The sequence below is a fragment of the Austrofundulus limnaeus genome, unplaced genomic scaffold (genome assembly GCF_001266775.1).
Source record: "Austrofundulus limnaeus strain Quisiro unplaced genomic scaffold, Austrofundulus_limnaeus-1.0 Scaffold2122, whole genome shotgun sequence".
Lineage (NCBI taxonomy): Eukaryota > Metazoa > Chordata > Actinopteri > Cyprinodontiformes > Rivulidae > Austrofundulus > Austrofundulus limnaeus.
This window is the reverse complement of record NW_013954524.1, coordinates 10,748-20,326: the sequence shown is the minus strand read 5'-3', so window position 1 is coordinate 20,326 and position 9,579 is coordinate 10,748. Positions and strand designations below refer to the sequence as shown.

Here is a 9,579-nt window from a genome sequence, read left to right as displayed (position 1 = left end):
GCATTCTGATTGGATGTTTAAAGTTTGATTTTCCTTATTGGAACAACCAACTCTTCTGATTGGATGTCTAAAGTTTGATTCTCCTTATTGGAACAAGAGTGCATTCTGATTGGATATTTTAAAGTTTGATTCTCATTACTGGAACAAAAGAGCCTCCTGATTTGATGTTTCAAGTTTGATTCTCCTTATTGGAAAAACTGAGCCTTGTAATTGGATGTTTAAAATTTGATTCTTCTTGTTGGAACAACCGAGCCTTCTGAATGGATGTTTAAAGACCGTGTAAAGTAAATTTTAACATTTTCTTCATTAAACATTATAAAAGTCACAATTGCATTGTTGTAAATGAGTAAAAAGTGTCACAGCTGTAGATACTTTAATTTTGGAGGTTTAGATCAATTTGTGTTTAAAGATATGTTTGTGTCAGGATTTTCTGGGCGTGCTTTAAAAGGCGGCTGCGTTTCGTCACGCGGCCACTTTAAACATAACCCCGACTTAACCCCGCCCCCTACTGCTCCAGTAATATAAAAACTTCTTCGCCTCGGCCGTTGCTGTTCACTTGCTAATTGCAGATAGCATCAGATAGCAATAGCATAGATATTTAGTTTTTGTTAGCTAGCTAAACAATTCCCATTTTACTCCAGATAGTTTTACTAACTACCTGGAGACACAGTTGGGATTTATGGACAGTCGTTTGGTGCTGTTTCATGAGGCTCTACCGACCACCTCCCTCCCGGACTCTCCTCCCGACTTCGCCACCTCTCCTGCACCTGACGGTGGGATAATGCCTCACACAATAAACGTAGTAAGTTGCTATTTGTGCTTATATTGTAAACATTCTAGGTGTTGGCTATTTAGTGCATGATTCGTGTTTCGGGGGACCCTCCGACTCGCGCACACGTTAGACTCCTTGGTCCGTGTTTTAAGACGGGTTGAGTGGGTAGCGGGTTACCGCGGGGAGAGAGGGCGCAGCGAGGCACTGAGTCCACGGCCCCGGGAAGCGGTGAGGTCGTGTTTGTGTTTCTCTCCGGATGGATGTTCTAAACTGCAAATTCCTTGTGTGTGTAAACATACTTGGCCAATAAACCTGATTCTGATACAATGCAAAGGAATTTTGGATTTAGTCAACTGGTCTCTGAACGCAATTGGCACTAATCTTTCCACATTAAGACTGGAACGAGAGGAACGAAGCTGTCCAAGTGGAATGGTTGTGGCTGGGCGTATCAGTGCTTCCTGGAGGAGCTGGAACCTGACGTGTCTCGCACCACTTTCCATTGAGGACGTGGAAAATTTGTACATATTTGGATTTATGATAACTGGATTCCTGCCGATCGGCGGAGGACTCATGGTATATCGGAAAGTGAAAGCGACCCTGACAGAGATCCGGGCAATTGAGAAGCTGTCAGGCGCACTGGACGGATTCTGCCAGTCTGGAAGCTCACAGACTCAGATGCTGGTGAAGATAAATTGCAAACTAGATGTGGTTCTAACGAGGAATTGCATCCCTGGAGCGAGCCTCTGGCAGGTAGGATTACATCCGGGTGAAGCTTCAAATGGTGAGAGAATCCTGAATTAGGCTCATTGAAATTTTTTTCGCCACTTCAGAGATGCAGTAAGACACTGAAAAGCAGCAAAAACATTCAAGGCCGCTTTGTCCCAAAACAATTGTTTGTCTATCAGCTCGCAGCGGCTTGGCCTCAACTGCCATGCTATCTAAACTCCCCAAGGATGAAATGTCAACAAGGGTTTGATTCCCTCCCACCCACATCACCTGTGTTGGACCTGGCCTGTGAAACCCAAGGCAGAGGAGGAGAAAACTCTAAACTCTGGTGAGCCGAGCAAGAGATTGTAACATCATGAACTCTGGCGGGTTCTAGGGATGGGTTCCAGCACGGAGACCCACCCTCAATGTCACAGACACCACTGAACTCCGCCCCATCTTGTGTTATTTGACCTAAGCTCCAACCCCACCCCAAGGCTGTCTTGCTGTATCGCTAGTCATTTTTTGTGCATATGATCTTGTGTTTCTGATGTAAACATAGGATCAGAGCATTTTTTTAAACTCATCTCTCCTATTGTGTATTTCCAGCTGTTAAACCAAAAAGGTAGCGCGACCCTGGTTGCGCACCTGTTCCCCCATGTTTTGTCATGTGTATCTTCTTGAATGGGTGTTCTTAACATTGCGTCCCTGATGTTATGTTTGAATGACAGTAAAGAGAATCTGAATCTGAATGTGTCTAGATTAGCTTATTTAAGAAGTGGTTTGATAACAAGAAAGCCTTCTGATTGGGTGTCTAAAGTTTGATTCTCCATATTGGAACAAGCAGTCCTTCTGATTGGATGGCGCGAGAGATGATTGGTCCTCAGGTGGAAAAAGGTCAGAAGTTCTTAAAGCGGTTCTCCAGTTCTGCTCAAGAACCTTCAGAAGAACTTTTCTAATCATTCAGGTTTGTGTTTAAACTCTTGAGGTCAGATCTGAAAAATATAATATTAAAAATAACTTCAAAATTTTGAAGTACAGACAAGAAAGAAAAACTTATAAAAAATACCCTTTTTTATTAGAAAAAAATACATTTATAAATTCGGCAGCTTGAGCTTCATTTCCATAGACGCCAGCAGGAGAAAACCCAACGTACAGCAGGTATCACATAAACAAGTACTTGGAAAAAGATGGAGGGATGGCGTTTTGAAGGAAAAACAGTAGAAAATAACTTAAACATCAACACAGAACAGAACAGTTTGCTAACAGGAGAGGAGTCTTATTTCAGTCGAACAAAAAACTACAGCAGATCCACGAGTCTGAACCGGTTCTGCTCCAACATCACTTTAAATGCCAGAACTGAATTGGAGGTTAAATAATTTGGACTGTATTTAAACATTTTTACAGTGAGGGGGAGGTAGATGAGGACAAAGACAAATAAATAAGAACAGTTTGAAGCTGCGTGATATTTGATGTTTTTGGTTATGAGGTTAATAAATTAGCTGCAGTGATTCTGTCTCAGACCACTGACTCATCAGTTATTTTTGGTCAATTTTGTTATAACAATTACTAAAAACTTTTGGAAACGCTGTGGGTTTTTTTAATAAGGGGCATCCTTTTCATTCACAGCATGATTTACCTTGTATTTTGATTTTACTCTACATAGATTTTGTTTTTATGAATTAAATAAATTAAACTGAACTAACTCTTAATGAAAAGTTAATTTCCTTTAAATGTAAAAATTTGCTTTTTCAATCAAAAACAGATTTAGTGAATTTACTTGTTCTACTCAACNTCATTACACAGTGTAGCTCTAATTCTTCACTTCACCATCTGTGTTGCAGTTTCACGTCTCCAAAATGAGCACATGCATGGGTCAGAGCTGGCTGAGGCACTGCACATTTTCACGTCAAGTTTGGATTTTATAAATCACAAACTTGGCATGAAAAGTGGCGTACGCAGGTTTCTGGGCTCATTTTGTGCGTACGCCAGTTTTATAAATCCAACCCCTGGTGTGATGATGGGCGCGACGAGAGAGATAAAATGCTACCAGAAGGAGCTTTGCTTTGGAATGGAGGAAGGAAGCTCTTCTGTGAATGGAGAAAGAAGAAGAAATTAAGACAAGGAGTCTTCTTTAAGAAAAAGGTGGAGAAACTTCATCTAAGAACCAAGGTGGACCTAGTTTTCCTGTGGATCTAAGGAGCGCAAAGTCCTCTGTGGTTGAAGGTGGCAGGAAGTTCCTTATCAGCACCACAGGTCAGGCAGCTGTGGAGCAGGAAAACTTCTGTGGACCATCAAGGTGGTGAAGTTCTTTACCAGTACTGTGAGTACATTCACCTGGCTATAGCTGCCGCTGCTGCACCAGGTTTGGCGTTTTGACTTTTATTGAGCTGTCAAGCTCAGTTTTTGTTGTGTTTACTTTACTCGAACTTGGGACAGATAGAGAAAAAACCCAGAGTGGAGTTTATGATTTTGGACTTATTTGGAACTGAACTGAACACAAGATTATCTAAGTTTACATTCAAATTATTGTTTGCTGTGATAATTGTTTTTCTTTTTTTTCACAATTGTGCAACAATACATTTGAGTTTTGAAAGAAACTGGTATTTTTGGGTTCATTTCATTTAATGTTTAGGGTGATGAGCACTGTTATATGCTTGCATCCTTTGTGAGGTTGTTGTGTTTTCAAGGCTAATATTATGAAGAAAAATCTAATGTGTCAGGAGGGAGACCTGACTGGCACCCCCTCAGACTTCGATTTCATGAACCTGTCACAGTACAGATACTTAACCCTTTTGTGTATAGAGGTCACTACAGTGTACAGCTGTTTAAAAGTGGTTTTTTTTTTCTATATATATGCCTGCAATTTTGGGCAGTGTTGCATATAATCCACTCTAGTGGAAGCTATTACATCATCCCATACAAAAAAAAAAATCCTATTGGCTGGTCATTGCAATGGGAAAAAAGTCAGTGAAACCAAGATGGCTGACAGATGGAGAGAACAACCAAACACCTCGGCTATTTCAGTTTCTACCTTCCATAAAAAGATACCATTGCAGGTAAAAACAAATATATAATTACATCAAGAAACATCTAAGGTGACATATTATGTAAAGATTTTCCAAGTTTTTAGTTTATATTTGTAGAAAATACAGATTAAACTCATGTCCGCTCAATTGTACATCATGCATCACTGGCTATGTTTTAACTTCAATACAGTGTCAGGTATTACCAATGATGTTCTTGAAAATAATTCATATCCTATACAGTTTTGGTTGTAAATCAACTTTATAGTATTAAAATGTAATTAGATTTTTTTATATATAAATTTTATACACTGTCTGGCCAAAAATTATATTTTATAAATGCTATAACAGAGATTGGTATGAGAGAATATGCTCAGTTCGGAGACTCAATGTAGTTATCGAGGTTTGACAGGCGAAAGTGAGTGGCAAGAGGTTATGGGTAATGTAGAAGAAATGTAGCAGGGTAACCCACCCTAGCCTGGCCCTTGCCTTCCTACGCAGCTCCGATCAATTCTAGTTTCCCTTCACTGCTCCGTCTGGGACTTCTCCCATTGAAATGGATTTCGCTGGCAGATTTTTAGCCGGGCCAATCAGAGAACAGAACGTCAATTTTCTGGGCAGTGTCTCTTGTAGTTTATTTTACCTGGGCCAATCGGCAAACAGAAGGAGGAGTTTTGAATGTCGATGTTCTGCGCAGAGTCTGCTAGTTATTTTAGCATTCGGCAGTGGAGGAAGTGAATGAAGCCAGTCTGTGTTGATAAGGCTTCCAAATTAAAATAAATATGTCTGACAAAGCAGCAGCTCTCATTTACAGTCGTCTCGTTCGGCTCGGTGTATTTCTCCTCTCAGTAGGGTTGTTTACAGAACACGCGATTTCCGGTTAGCTTCTTAGCTTAGCCTCCTTCACAGCGACAACACATACATGCTTCAGCAGAGGCCACGCCTCCTTCAAGAAACGATTCTCTATGCATCAAGTCCAGACCCCAGTACGAAGCAAAGTAAAGGACAGGGTTTGGTTTTAACCAGGCTAAACCCACCCTAGCCCATGGACTATTAATTTTATTTACTTTTATCGTCCTGCAGACTCAGTGAAAATATATTTGAAGCTGAATTTTTGAAAAAATCGTGAGATTGCTCTAAATATCGGTAAACCTGCAAAATGAGGGAAAATCTGTCAACAATGGACAGTTTGTTCATGTGAGCAGTTGTCAGTACCTGTCATACTCCAGACACACAACGGAGTGCGTGACTGAGTCGACCAAATACTTTTGTTGACACGATCAGCTGACTCGTTTAAATACATCTTAACATTCATGAGTCATTTGCATTGACTGTTTATGGTTGAGTGTGGGCGTGTGGAGGGTAGAACCTGAGGCGGGACCTCGTGCGCAAACTCTGACGTGCAGCTGTAAGAAAAATTGCTTGTAGGTGTGCGTGCGGAGAGTTTTAGAAATCTGAATTTTTTTTGGTGAACGTAATTTTTGCCTCTTGGCTGTATATTCACTTTTAGTAGGATTTCCACACAATCCTTATAAATGCGACCTCAGAGCTTTATGTACAGGGAGTATATTGATGGGGAAACGCAGGCGGATGAAACACCTGTTAACACCAGAAAAAGTGCCGGTACACACCAGATTCAAGGGTAAAATTTAGAAGTAGTGGTACTGCGTACTGGTGCATWCCGGCCCACTTAAAGCACTGCCTCAGAGTGTGAAATCGTTTGACTATGTGTTCCTATGCAATCTCTAAAATTATTTAGGCATAATCTACAGTTGCAATTCCCTGAACTACAACTTGGTCCTAGACCAATTCCTCAACACTACCAGATACTTCTTTAAAATGCACCTCACCATGTATCTGCAGGTCTGTGGTCTTCTCCCAGGTGGGATTCTGTCACTACCTGAAGAGCTGGTGCATCCTGGCCCCAGTGACGTCAATTCAGACCCAGGGTCTTTCGGTCAGTAAATGCACCGATTGCAGGACGCCTCCTCCTATTGGAGAGATATTGGAATCCAGGACCGAGCCTCCAAGTTGTTGGGTAAATTATTTATCAAGCTACCACAAAATATGAAGGAGGACACATACAGCAGCAGATGAAGTTTAAGCTTTTTTATTTGCATGCAGTGAGTCCGTGATTACAGACAGTACAGTCAAACACATCAGCAATTATGAACTAACAGATGTAATTTCCTCATTATCAAAACTTTCAGTTACAGAGCCTATACTTGCAAATGTCTTTGCAAGAAATAAAGACGTGAACCTCAGTTTCACTCCTGAAGGTGATAAGTTTATGATGCACAGTAAAAAATTAAAGAAAAGCTTTCCACTGTTGCACAACACTTACAGAGTTCGTGCACCATAAAATAACCTACTGGCCTTGATGACCTCTTAACAAAGATCACAGTATTTCCAACAAAAAGAGCTGGAGGAAACCCAATATTAGCTTAACAATGTTTAAACTGCTTAACTATTACTTCAAAAATACAAAAGAAAAAAAAAACACCAAAACAGTTGAACAAATATGGAGTAAATACATCAAACCTAAAAGACTTACACTAAAGTTTAAATAGCTATACAAAAGTTAAAAAGGGTTAAACCAATAGTTTAACAAGCCAAAAAAATCTGAACAGTTGTAAATGATGAAATGACACTTTAAAGTTAAAAAAGAGCTGAAGAGAACCTAAAATCAGTTTAACAAATGTTAAATTGGTTAACAACTAGTTAAAAAATACAGAACGTTTTAAAAACAGTAAAAAAAATGTGTAATAAAGTAAAGCAAACACAAAAACCTTAAACTGAACTATAAATATATGTACAAAAGTTAAAAATGGTTAAAAAANAATCAAAAACAGATTTAGTGAATTTACTTGTTCTACTCAACTGAGTAAAGGTAACACATTTACTTAAAGTAAATATAAAGTCATTTTTAAACAAACTAAATATTTATGTTTTCTTACCAGAAAAATTAAACAAAATCAATAATTTAACACATTTCCGTTCATAATGCAGATTATTAAATCAGTTTTTTCTCCGTTTTCATTGTTTTCTAAAATTCCAGCTTTATGATGCTACATTTTATTTTCACCTGAAAATATCTCATCATATGCTGAGTTGATCAAATATCAGTAATTAAATGGGAAAATGTTTTATGAATAGTGACAAACTAAATAGAAAGTTTCAGTTTTACAGAACCTCTGATCATCAGGAAAGTGCTTCAAAATCTCCCTGCAGAACATATTTGTTTCATATGAGAGAAAAGTTCTTTTAGTTAAATCAAACAGCTAAACGTGAATTTAAAGTTTAGCCTTGTGTCATAATTATTCCATTAAGTAAAGGTGTAGTGTTTATGTTTTATAATCAGTCTTTTTTAATCCACTGCAGCTAATTCAGGAAAGAAGGAAATCTGGTGGAAAAGAATATCATGGCAAATGGCAGTGTATGTATGAATGAATGAATACATAGAGCAGAAATCTACTTTGGTCTCAGCATCACCCAGAGTAGATATTAGCTCATTAATCTGGTCAAAACTGAACTATTTTTGCAAAGTGAAGTTGCTCAACGAGCCTATCTACAACAGGTAAGATATTATCTGTTTATAACATTTCCACAGAACTCCAATTCAAGAATTTTAAGGATCATTTTTTAAATGAAAAAACAAAAATTCTGCGACCTATAATGGACTCCAATTATTCGTTTTTAGTCATTTTTTGAAAGTACTAATTAAAATAATTCCGCAGTTACAAAAGCAAGCTTTAAAGAGAAAACAATGTTTTATATGCTTTAAAATTAAAAGTCATACTTTTGTATAAACTCGTTGGTTTGATTTCTTTTAGATCAAAGGACGAAGCACTGCATTGCTCCAAACTGAATTCAGTTTTCAGAAGCAGATTCTGTAACTTTCACATTTTCAGCCCTCTCTGTGAGGAAAGTTATTTCCAGGAAAATCCTGCTTTAAATGTATTTGATGGTGCTTGGACATGTCAGAGGCTCTGTATAAATTCTTAAAATAACTGCCTGTAAGTGAAGACACAGCTGCCAACAGATGAGTTTCACAGTTATTTAGCTGGATTTGTTCTGGACACAATTTAAGTTCCTTAATGATTCAATTTTGATATAACTGAATGTGTATACGTTTGATTTTGTACCTTATGAGCAGAGTGTTGGGCTGCTTATTTCCACCCTAGCTGGTGGATTGTGGGATGTAATTTCTGTGCAACAATTATTAACCTTCAAACAAAAGTCCAACTATGACCCAAAGTCTTTATTTTTCTGCCACACGTTCGTACCGTTTGACAAATGGGTCTGATTTAAGTTCAACTTGTGCTTGTGTCTACATGTGTCAGAGTAAAATGTTCTGCTGAAAGGAAAGCAGCAGCAAACAGAGCAGGTCAGGAGAAAATCTTCTGTCTGATGAAGTTTAACTGATGATCCAACCAGAGCTTTAGCTTCCTGTCACCATCTGTAAATATAAAATCAGATTCAGTTTAGAAGGAGAACTTCATAGTGATAAATTCTCCAGATTCACCTTCAGTAGCCGTGTTTCAATCCAATTTTAATTCTCGCCCGCGATGCTAGCGAGCTATATCCACCCTGAAGGTTAATCTTGGACAATATCTGACGATCGACTCTTTTAAACGAAACCAGAGAGCGTTGACAGAGAGGAGAAGGTAGAAATGACTCAGCCTGGAACTGAAAATATYGATGGAGGACAACAGAGCTGCTTCATGGAAGAAGAACCTCAGCTTAGCCTGTTAGCTTTAGCATTAGCCCCGATGCTATCACCATATATATGTATTAGCTCAGCGATACACATTCTCCTCTCGTCACTGAGGTCCTCCATCCACATGACAAAGAGGGGAACACAAAAACGACAGTCTGTAACTGAAAATATGGATGGAGGACCTCAGTTTAGCTTGTTAGCTTTCGCGCTAGCGCCAAGCTAAATCATTTAAGGCAATATAGCATCGGAGCTAAAGCTAATAGGATAAGCTGAGGTTCTTCTTCCATGAAGCAGCTCTGTTGTCCTCCATCCATATTTTCAGTTACAGGCTGAGTCATTTCTACCTTCTCCTCTCT

General features: G+C 38.9%; 1 long non-coding RNA gene across 1 annotated transcript in view; it reads right to left on the bottom strand.

Annotated features, from left to right (window-relative positions):
* Positions 1–8,743: 8,743 nt before the first annotated feature.
* LOC106537083 (uncharacterized) overlaps positions 8,744–9,579 on the bottom strand; it is a 3,319-nt gene continuing 2,483 nt past the window's right edge. Inside the window, exon 2 of the long non-coding RNA XR_001312605.1 lies at positions 8,744–8,962. This is a non-coding gene — a long non-coding RNA (uncharacterized LOC106537083). The remainder of the gene's footprint in view (positions 8,963–9,579) is intronic.